This window comes from the organism of the source record quoted next, unplaced genomic scaffold (genome assembly GCF_019419815.1).
Source record: "Pyrus x bretschneideri cultivar Hongxiangsu unplaced genomic scaffold, Pyrus_bretschneideri_v1 Contig13, whole genome shotgun sequence".
Taxonomy (NCBI): domain Eukaryota; kingdom Viridiplantae; phylum Streptophyta; class Magnoliopsida; order Rosales; family Rosaceae; genus Pyrus; species Pyrus x bretschneideri.
In genome coordinates, this window is record NW_025999424.1 from 6,787,014 (window position 1) to 6,798,418 (window position 11,405).

Consider the following 11,405-nt stretch of genomic DNA (forward strand, 5'->3'; position numbering starts at 1 on the left):
CTCATCCTCCATTTCGCCGGCCGGGGCGAGGAGAGTCTCAGGAAGGGGGAACATGAAGCCTTCCTCTTCTACTGGTACAACAAATTTATTTGTTGTACCAGATCGAACAAATGCTTGGTCGAGAATATGCCAGTGGCCCAGGCTCTGGCTAGTGGTCACCGTCTGGCGCTCAGCCCGGCTATTCTCGCCAACCTTTTCTGTTGCTTGGCCGAGACGACCATCAACAAGATTGACCCGCATCAGAATGGGCCCCTCTGGGTCTTCCAACTCTGGCTGCAGGTCTACTTCTCCACTCTTCGGCCTGAAGTCCCTGCCTTCCAGCGTTCGGCCGCCCTCGGCCCCCAACTGGCCTCTCGACCGGCTCCCCCTCACCGGGCCGACGAGGTCCTTAGGCACTTCTTTGGCCTCGACGTCCTTTCGGACGACGAGTTTTTGGTGTGCCGGCACCAGGAGTACCCTGCCTCGATCAGGCTCCCCACGGCAGCTTGGGCCGAGGCCGAGGATGCTGGCCTCCGTCAGTCCTGGGGGTTAATCATACTGGCTCGCGACCTTCCCCTTGGTTGCGACGCCCGTCGAGCTGGCTGGGAGGTCTACCATCCCCATTTCGTCGCCCGGCAACTCGGCTACCTCCAAGGTTGCCCGGTTCCCTTGCTCACCTCCCGTTCCTTCTTGAGCCGGGGGCGTCTTTCTGGTTCTTCCGAGAGGGAATGCCGGTCGACGGAGCAAGAATTCCAGGATCGGTGCAAGAAATTCCGTCTTCGGCCAACCGTTCCGGAATCCTTGGGCACCGATACCTTTGGGGATTGGTGGGACGAGTATATTGGTGACTTCTTCGGCGCCTCGGTCGAAGACGTGGTGAGCAGAGTCTTTGGCGACCGGCCAGGGCTAGCGCCCTCGACCCAACCTAAGGAGTCGGCTCAAGGTATATTGTTGACTAATTACTTTTGCGATTTCAAAAACTTGCCCTAGTTTAACAATTATTTGCCATTTCAGGGGGTCGTGCGCCGAGGAAGGTAGAGGTGGTTGCCGCGGTGGCGAAGGCGAAGAAGGTGCAGAAGCCCATCGCCACCGAGCGGGCAGTTATAGCCAAACGCCCCCACCGAGCTGCCGAGCCGGAGGTTGATGCCCCTCGCCCTTCTAAACGAGTCAAGAAATTGGCGAAGAAGGGCGACAGGGAAATCCATGTCGTCCCTAGTGACACCACAGGGACGGCTGCTCCTGCCGGCTCGCCCCCTTTGCCGAGTGCCCCGACTTCTCCGGCCGTCGCTCCTCCTGAGGCCACGGGAAAATCGGCTGCCCCTGTCGAGGGACCTTCTTCTCCAACGGTCATCCTGGAGGTACAATTCTGCTTTTACCTTTTTCCTTTAGGTTTTTTGGTCGTAACACGTTTTTCTTTTTTGTTCAGGATGTCGAGAGCGAGAGCGGGGAGATCCCCCTGGAACGCCGTCGCCGACCGGTTAGCTCTCCTCCCGTCCGTCCTCCTCCGGCAGTCGAGGCGGCCGCTCGACCGACTCCTCCGGCGGATCGCGGCAAGCGACCCATGGCCGAGCCTGAGGCTACGGCCGAGTCGCCGATCCACCCCCAGGATGAAGATCTCCCCATTCCTCCGCAGGAATTCACCTCGGCCTATGTAAGTCTTCTCTTTTTTGTATTAATTTTCCAATGACACGTTCTTAAAAGATTATTAAAATGTCAGGTGCCCGATCATTCATTTCACCGGCAATTTTATGCGCCGAGGGGTGTTGTTTATATTTCCTGGCCGCCGTCGTGGCCATCAAATATAGATAACCTCCATCGGCCGTGTGAATTGCGTAGCGGTCTAAGGCACTGGGCTCGGCCATTAAGTTCCCTGGGTTCGAGCAATGACCCAGAGGGCATGGCCGAAGTCTCCTCTCGGCAGGTCTAAAATAATCCCCTTTTCCTTTATGCACTATATCACGACGTCTGTCTTTTCTTCTCACCGATCTCCTTTTATGTGCAGCCGTCGTGGGAAGTGGAGCTTGACGCCCTTCTTCAGAGCACGACCGGTGAGGCTGGTTCTTCTGCTGCTCCAGCCGAATCGGCGGGAACTACGCCCGCTGAAGTCTTCGTGAAGCTGCACGAAGTCTTGTCTCTGACTGCCTCCCAAGCTCTCCGGTGCAAAGGCCTTGACTCCGTTGGAGAGTGTCTCAATGACCTCGCCAGCGGTGGTCATCTGAGCCCGGAGGGTATCTCTTTTCTGACCGACCTCCTGGAGCGAACTCGGCAACACTTCTACATCTTCGAGCGAGCCCTTCAAGCTGAGGATGACTTGAAGGCTGCCAAGGTCGCGCAAGAGGCCGGCCGAGCTGAGATGGAAGCGCTTAAAGCTAAGAAGGCGAAGCTGACAGAGTTTGATCGCCAGATTTTTGACCTCCAGCGTCAGATTTCTGACCTTCAACGGCAAAGGTCTGTTGCCGCTGCCGAGCTTGAGAAGGACTTCGAGGCTAGCAAGGCTCGGCTGACGGCCTTTGCTGCCGGTGCACGGCATGTCCAGCTGCTGCAGCTTAACAAGAAGACCAGGCAGGCCGAGATCATCCTGGGCGAGGCAAAGTGGCTGGAGCTGAAAGCTGCCCTTGAGACTTTCCTCCCCTCGACCCCTTAGGAGCCCATCATTGTATTTGTATTTGTTTTTGTAATAAATCTTTTTGCTATCAATACAATGATCGTTTTGCTATTAATACAATAGTCTTACTCTTGCATTTCCCATGTAATTGGATAGTACTTCTTTAAAAACTTTCCATTAATCGGTAATTTATGAACTGAACCCGTCCGATCTCTCAGATGATATGCCCCCTTGCCGAGGACTTTGTGAACGACGAATGGCCCTTCCCAATTCGGCGACCACTTCCCAAATCTTGGGTCCTTAATCCCAACAGGCAACACAGTTTGCCAAACCAATTCTCCTTCGCCGAACGTTTTTTGTCTTACACGCTGGTTATACGCTCGTTCGGCAATTTTCTTTTGTGCTACCAATAAGTTACTCGCGTCGATTCGACTTTCTTCTAAATCTTCTAATTCCTGCCGCATCGCTTGACAATATTCAATACTGAACAAGTCACTCTGCTCGATTACTCGTAACGAACTTATACTCAACTCGACCGGTAACATGGCGTCGTGTCCGTAAGTTAACGCGTAAGGGGTGGTTCCAGTGGCCGAGCGGGGTGAAGTTCGGTATGCCCATAACGCCTCATTTAACTTTAAGTGCCACAACCCAGGTTTCTCTTTTACCATTTTTTCAAGGATGCCGATCAACACTTTATTGCTTGCCTCGGCCTGCCCGTTCGCCTGTGGGTAATACGGCGTAGATTGCTCGAGTCGGATGTTCAAACTTGCTGCGTATTCCTTAAACCTATCAGCCGTGAAGATAGTGCCATTATCAGTTATGATCGTTTCTGGCACGCCGAATCTGGTCACAATATTTTCCTCTACGAAATTGCATACCTCCTTGGCCGTTAATTCGGCGTATGACCTTGCCTCGACCCACTTAGTGAAATAGTCAGTTGCCACCATAATCCACGCGTGTTTCGCTGCCCCCGATGATGGCGTGATTTTGCCAATCACGTCCATTGCCCAACCTCTGAACGGCCATGGTTTAGTGACCGAATGTAGCAATTCGGCCGGGGCTCTCTGTACGTGTCCATGAATTTGGCATGGTACGCATCTCCGTGCGTATTCGATGCAATCCTTTAATATACTGGGCCAAAAGTAACCGTGTCGTCGGAGCAACCAACGCATCTTTCGTCCAGACTGGTGTGCTCCGCAAATTCCTTCATGTACCTCGGCCATTGCTTGGGCAGCCTCGTCTGGGCCGAGGCACAATAGCAGTAACCCATCCTCGCCCTTGCGATATAATTCATTTTGATACGACACGTAATTCGTGGCGAGGACCTTCGTTCTCCGGTCGTGTTTCCCGTTGGGATTATCGAGGTACCGTAACATCGTTTTTCTCCAATCATCTGGTTCTACCTCGACGGCACATATTTCTACGGGGTCTCCTCGTTCTAGTAGGGATGGGAGCGACATTACCCTGGTACGTATTACATGTGTGCGCTGGAGAGTCTGCCGATTGATCAAGGCCGGGTACGATTGCAGGCCTGTGGCTGTGATTCGGCCGAGCTTGCCCCCCATGAGTTGTGCTCCAGAGGCGATCTGGGCGAGTTCATCGGCATCGGTATTGTGGACTCGTGAAATGTGTTCAAACGTGATCCGTTCGAATGACTAGGCCAGGTATGTGGCGACCATGTGATAAGGCGCTAAAGTACAACTCATGCAACGAAAAATGCCGTTCAATTGGTTAATCACAAGTTCGGAATCACCGAGGACAAGAACGCGAGATGCCCGTAGATCGTGTAAAACGTGTAGGCCGATAATGAGGGCTTCATATTCGGCCTGATTATTCGTGCAACTGAAATCCAACTTCAGAGAAAAATACCATCGGCAGTGGTTGGGCGACTGAATTGCAATGCCGACACCCGCCGAAGTCGAAGTGCTGGAGCCATCGAAATGCATGGTCCAATGGGTATCGCGTATGGTAATTAGACCGATGTCGACATCGCCTCCTTCAAAACCGTATGGGGAGGGGTGTTGGGCCAAGAAGTCGGCGAGAGCCTGCCCTTTGACGGCCTTTTGGGGTACGTACTGTAGGCTGAACTCGGATAAGGCGAGCGTCCATTTCCCGATTCGGCCTTTGACGATAGGTCGAGTGAGCATGTACCGAATTACGTCTGTTTGAGCAATGACCTGCGTAACTGATGGGAGCATGTAATGCCGAAGCTTAGATGCGGCGAAAAACAAAGCTAAGCAAAGTTTTTCGACGGGTGAATAATTGAGCTCTGGGGAATTCAGATTTCGGCTAAGATAAAAGACAGCTTGTTCGCGCCCGACATTGTTGTCTTGCGCGAGGAGACACCCAATGGATTCGGCGGCTGCCGAAATGTACAATTTAAGGGGTTTGGTGCGACAAGGCGGAACCAGCACGGGTGGGGTTGACAGGGCCACCTTGATTTGCGTGAATGCACTCTGATGTTCTTCGCGCCAAACAAATTTATCGGTATCTTTAAGTTTAAGGAGGGTGGAGAATGCCTTCATTTTTCCTGCCGAATTGGCGATGAATCGGCGGAGGAAATTGATCTGCCCGAGTAACGACTGCAACTGTTTCTTTGTTGTGGGAGGTGGGGCGCTAATGATGGCGCGGGCTTTATTGGCGTCGACTTCGATGCCGCGATGGTGCACCAAAAACCCTAGGAAATTGCCGGCCGAAACACCGAAAGCACACTTGGCTGGGTTCATTTTGAGATTATTCTTGCGCATGCGAAGGAACGCTTGTCGCAGGTCATCCAGGTGTGTTTGGCGGTGTTTCGACTTTACCACCACATCGTCGATATAAACTTCGACGATGGTCCCAATTAAGTCGTGGAAGATCATATTCATGGCTCGTTGGTATGTGGCGCCGGCATTCTTGAGGCCGAATGGCATGACGACCCATTCGTACGTGCCGAGTGCCCCTGGGCAACGGAAAGCCGTTTTGTGGACGTCGGCTTCGGCGATGAAAATCTGGTTGTATCCCGCATGACCGTCCATAAAAGATAGTAGTTCATGATTAGCTGCGGCATCAATGAGCAAATCTGAGATTGGCATTGTATATTCGTCCTTGGGAGTAGCCAGATTTAGGTTACGGAAATCGATGCAAATGCGAAGGGCACCGTTTTTCTTCAACACGGGGACGATATTGGCCAACCATTCGACGTACCGAGCGGTCCTAATAAATCCGGCCTTAAGAAGCCGAACCAATTCTTCCTTAATGCCGAGTTGTACCTCGGTCGAAAATCGGCGAGGAGGCTGCCGAAAAGGTTTACAACCATCTTTGATGCGCAACTCATGTTCGACCAAGTCTCGATCGAGGCCTGGCATTTCATGGTAACTCCATGCGAAGCAATCTTTGAATTCCCGGAGTAACTTATGGAGTTCGACCTTCATGGCTGGTGGGAGTAACGCGCTGATAAACAGTATGCGAGGATCATCGGCCGTGCCGACGTTAACTTCTTCTAATGGGTCCTTGACTTGAGGCCGATGGTCCTCGAGTTCGGCTGGTGCAGCCCGAACTTTATCAAAAGTCAAAACAGGGCCGTCATCTGCTTCGGCCAAAAATTCAATTAAATTTATGCCGGAATGTGGTTGTTTGGTAATGGCGTACCAATGGGCCAGCAGACGTTCCATTGTTGACGAAACCGCGGCCTGGCGCTGTTCTTGCTTGGTGTGCTCAATCATCGGCATTGGTGACTAAATCTGCCAAGCCAAGTCTCGCCGAATCCTGTTGGACAGTCTCGGCGCCGACCTCAATCACTTTCTGCACTGAAATTCGCGTCGGCCGCCCATCCTTGTTAAGGCCTTGGAGGGTGATGTAGCCGACGTGATCGTCATAATAGCGAGCCTGAATCATGTTGGTCTCAAATGGTTGATTATCGGCTGGATGGACGGTGACCGATTTGCCGTCCCAAAAGATGAGAACTTGGTATAGTGATGAAGGAATGCAACTGGTTTGGTGGATCCAGTCTCGGCCGAGTAATGCATTATAGTCGGTCTTGGAATCAATTATGAAGAATGCCGTCATGTGTTGCCGACCGGCAATGCTAACTTCCAATGGTAGCACTACTTTGGTCTGCGACTTGTCGCCAACGAAGCTGCTCATAGTGATCCCTGAAGGAATGAGTTCGTTATCAGAACGCCGTAAAGCCTTCATGACAGATATTGGCATAATGTTGACTGTAGCTCCACAGTCGACAAACACTTTGGAAATAGGGAATCCTTCGATGTGAGCCGTGACGTACAACGGCTTCAGGTGTTGGAGAGTAACTGAAGGGGAGCGAGGAAATAGCTCGGCCAAAGCTGCCTTAAGATTGTCCGTGCTTCGGGTTTCTCTGTCATCGTCGTTTGCAACGAAATCTACTTGTGTTGCTTCTTCGGCGACTACATCTCCGTCCAAGAAATTTGATTGGTGGGTCCTGGGTTGAAATTCAGCTGGTAACACGTGGACCATACTGATCTCCATTTGTTCGAGAATCGAAGGACCCATTGGATCGTGGTCGTCGTCTTCTGCCGAACTAGCCACAGTATCGGCCAGCGGATCATCCTCAATCAGGCTTTTGAGTTCCTCGGTAAGGGCCGGTATTCGAGACGTATTAACCAAATCGAATGTGGGTGGGCTATTTTCCTCGACCATATGGACTGTTGAATACTTAGGTTGGTCCTTCGTTACACGGGCTCGTTCCTCATAGGCCATACAGGCGTTCCTCGTGTCCAGGTATGCATCCAAACGTGCTATCCGTTTTTCCTCGTCGGCCGTGAGGCCGAAGAGTGATACAGCCGAAAAAACTTCGAAATGATAGCGCAAATGCTGAAGGTCATCGAGCGAAAAAGGTAATTCGGAGGTGTCGATATCTGTATAGGGATCGACTTCAAAACCAAGTACCCGAGCCTCCCGTATATGTTGGAATCTTGCTTTAATTGCTGGGTCAGAAGTTTTCTGAATAATCTGCTCGGCATCAGGGCAAGTGAGAGCGAGGTCGAGGGCTTCCTGACATGCTTTGGGTAGTCCATACAAGTCATTGGCGGAGTATTTCTTATGAAATTCTCGCATGTATTCCAAGGATTCACCGAGGAATGGGGGATGTAGGTTGCGCCGTACTTTGATAAACGGTTCGCGTGGTGGTAATGGGGAAAGTTTCCTTTCGGCCTCTTGTGTGAAGTGTTCTAGACGAGCTCTCGTTTCCCCAGGCCGCAGAAGGATTTTGATACGTTTCTCAGCATCCTCAACGGTGGTTTCAAAACCGGCAGCGGTGATTTTGATACGTGGCGCGCAGGCCGAGTAACTAATGAGCTAACTACGTCCTTCGGTTGAATGCGGGGCGTGCCAACTCGTCGACCGAGCTCGGCCGAGGAGTAAAATGTGATGTCGCGTTGGGTGCGCTATCGACTTCTGTATCTTGCGATTGCGACCGAGGAAGGAACGCTCTCGGTCTCTGGGCTCTATAGCCTGAAGACAAGGCTATTAATTCTACGGAGTTCACAGGTCGTCGGACCCTGATTCGGTCACTGTGATTATATTCGTAAGAGTATAAGCACGCCGAATCGAGACCAAACTATATGGGCACAGGTACTCGAATGTGATGTATGTCTTGATGGTAAACGTAGTTCGGCCGTCGGAATGCCGAACCCTGAAACTTACTTGCGAGTATCCAATCATAAACTCACTCGACGTCCAATACGCCGAGCAATGCAACTCGTAACACCCAACTATGCCGAAAAGGCTTAGTTAGATGACCTCCACCAACAAAGGTTCGAAAACCCTTCTCGGCCGAGACTTAGATAGATAATCGGTCGACCTCGACGCAGTGCTGTTTATCCAAACTGAAGGTGTTTCTCGGTCGGCTGATTCTGCGGCGGCAGTGCTGTTTATCCAAACTGAAGGTGCTCACCGGTTGCTTCCACAGTGCTGTTTATCCAAACTGAAGGTGTGTCGGCAGGAAAAGAAAAGGAAAAATCTCAAGGTGTTTGAGAGGTTTTGCGCAGGGCAATTGTATGCTGATTCTGAAGGGTCTTTTCTACTGCGTAATTTCTTGTATTTATAGCACCTCGCTCCTTGAATCCCATTCTGATTTGGATTGGGAGTCCTTGTCCCATCTCACCTTTACCTCGAACAATCCTAGTCCCACTGGGATTCTGAATTCTCCTCTTTTTGAAGCTTTATCCCTTGCCAGTCGAGAATCCTGGTCGCATCAGGATTTCCTCGACCTTTTCTCATTCATCTGGACTACTTAAGATCTGGCCGACCCTGCCAGCTGGCCCGGGTTTCATTATTTGGCCCATAGCATGTCATTACCTTGGGCCGAGCACATCTCCCTGCTCGGCCCAATAATATTTTGGGCCCAAACAGTGACCCACTAAGAAGTTCTTGTATGAGTTCCCAGAAACAAAACCGTGAAGGCATGATCGGAGTCCAAAGCAGATAATATCGTGCTACAGTGAAGTCGAACCCGGGATGTGAGGGGGCCTGGGCCACCGAGATGTGGTGACGGTCAAGGGCAGGACGTAACAATTTGGTATTAAAGCCTAACCTTGGCCATGATGTGTCGATGAGAATGTCGGGCCCCTAAGGAGGTGGATTGTAAGATCCCACATCGCGCAGGAAGTGATCCTTAATGTATATTCTCATCCCTACCTATCATGAGTGATCCTTATATGTATATTCTCATCCCTACCTAGCACAAGTCATTTTGGGAGCTCACTGGCTTTAGGTTCCATGAGAACTCCAAAGTTAAGTGAGTAGCGCGCGAGGTCACTCTCATGATGGGTGACCCACTGGTAAGTTCTCGTTTGAGTTCTCAAAAACAAAACCGTGAGGGCATGTTCGGAGCCTAAAACGAACAATATCGTGCTACAGTCGTGGAGCAGGCCCATAATATGATGGGTGACCCACTGGTAAGTTATCGTTTGAGTTCTCAAAAACAAAACCGTGAGGGCATGTTCGGAGCCTAAAACGGACAATATCGTGCTACAGTCGTGGAGCAGGCCCAGAATATGATTGGGTAACCCACTGGGAAGTTCTCGTTTAAGTTCTCAGAAACAAAACCGTGAGAGTATGATAAGGACCAAAAACGGACAATATCATGCTACAGTGGTAGAGCAGGCCAGAATACGATGGACCCCAATCCGGATGTGACAATTGCCAAATATCTGAACCCCTTCTGACCAAAACCCATTTTTAACCCGGTAAAGTCTCGTTTTTTAATTTTTCTTCTTGTTACTCATTTACAAAATATATTAAAATTCATACAAACTTACAACAAACAAATTATTTTTTTTTTTCTGCAACCATGTTAAGTTTCTTGGTTCAATCACACAAAACAAAATTCTAATTTCAAAACAAAAAAAAAATATTACAAATTAAGGAGAAGAAATAGGAAGAATAAAGAAAGATGAGCGTGCGTACGGAGCAGAGCGGAGTAGGGACGGGGAGAGAAGGACTGAAAGGAATCAAGGGACCAGAAGATTCATGTGGGAAATTGAAATTGAAAGATTATAGTATGATGCAGCTCTTTCCCAGCAGTTATAGCCCCCAAAGGTGATTCTTTGCCGATTTCAATTTCCCTGAATTGGATGAAGCAATTCCCCGATCGGACTCCCTATTTCCCATGGACTCGTGGTTGTAGCTTCGGCTTCGGTGTGAATTTAACAGACTAAATCACCGCAAAATCATCACGGATTTAAATAAAATATCATAACTACAATATGCTTTTGCAGAGATCAAGGGGAAGTAGTAAAACAGAAAGACCCACTTTTTTCCACTACCTTTTCTATGGTACAAATATACTCAGAGGCAAAGAGGGGTTGCGGCACCTGGTGATGACGGTGGTTCCGCTGCGGGAGAGAGTTCGAGAAACAGGCCGCGGTTCTTTAGTTGAGAGAACAAAATATGAATCAAAGTAGTAATGGATTGAGCAAGCAGGAGGAACAGAAAGGGCAAATGCAACGGCGGTGGAGCGGTGGGTGGTACTTGCTGTCAAAATGAAAGAACGACAGCTGAAGAATGAAATACTAGATGACCTGCACGTATCCAATAAGGGCATATTAGTCATCTCACTGTTAAGGTAAAAAAATGATAACGTGAAAGAACAAAAAGATTGGGGGCATGTTCATCTTTACACTGTGTTTATGAACAGTATTTTTTACCGTTGGGCTTTAGTGTATATAATTTTGCTCATAAGTACTTTTTTGGGAAGCACGTTGAACTTTTATAAAATTCCAAGTGCTTTAGTATTGGAAAGTGTTTTGACTTTGAAGCACTTTGAACTTTGTTTCATCACACTATTAGAAACACTTTTGATTTCCTATAACTTTTAGCTATTCCATGCTAGATTGAAGAACAATAATTGGCTGCTGGAAGAAAAGTAAGAGCTCATGCTCTTATCCAATTAAAACTTGCAAGCTTCTATGATTTGGTTCAAGTTTTATTTCGTTAAAAAAAATTTAGACATGTATCTAGTTGTAATTGGACACTAATTAAATTCAGTAGGAGCTCCTTCTTTTTTTTCAGCAGCAAATCATTGTTCTAGATTGAATGTTAAACTCAACACACATCCTACGAGTCTAGGAGGTTAAACAATGAGTGTTAAAATCACCACCATTAGCTACTTAGTATTACGGTTAGATTCAATTTTTGTCAATTGTGAATTTGAATCACATTATCGCTCGTTTATTATAAAACTGAACTCACTCCCCTACCCTCTTAGTGTAGATAATATTATTTATTCAAAAAAATAAAATCACCAGCATTTAGTTTTCACAAAAAGCTACAAGATCTATGGGCCAAATAATTAAAAAAAAAA

The 11,405-nt window shown here is 48.9% G+C and overlaps 1 long non-coding RNA gene across 1 annotated transcript; it reads right to left on the reverse strand.

Annotated features, from left to right (window-relative positions):
• Nucleotides 1-9,857: 9,857 nt before the first annotated feature.
• Nucleotides 9,858-10,844, reverse strand: LOC125474916. Its single transcript, XR_007256319.1, has 2 exons — nt 10,369-10,844; nt 9,858-10,256 (listed from the first exon to the last, which is right to left on the reverse strand). It is a non-coding gene; the product is annotated as an uncharacterized LOC125474916 (long non-coding RNA).
• Between the last annotated feature and the right edge of the window lie 561 nt (nt 10,845-11,405).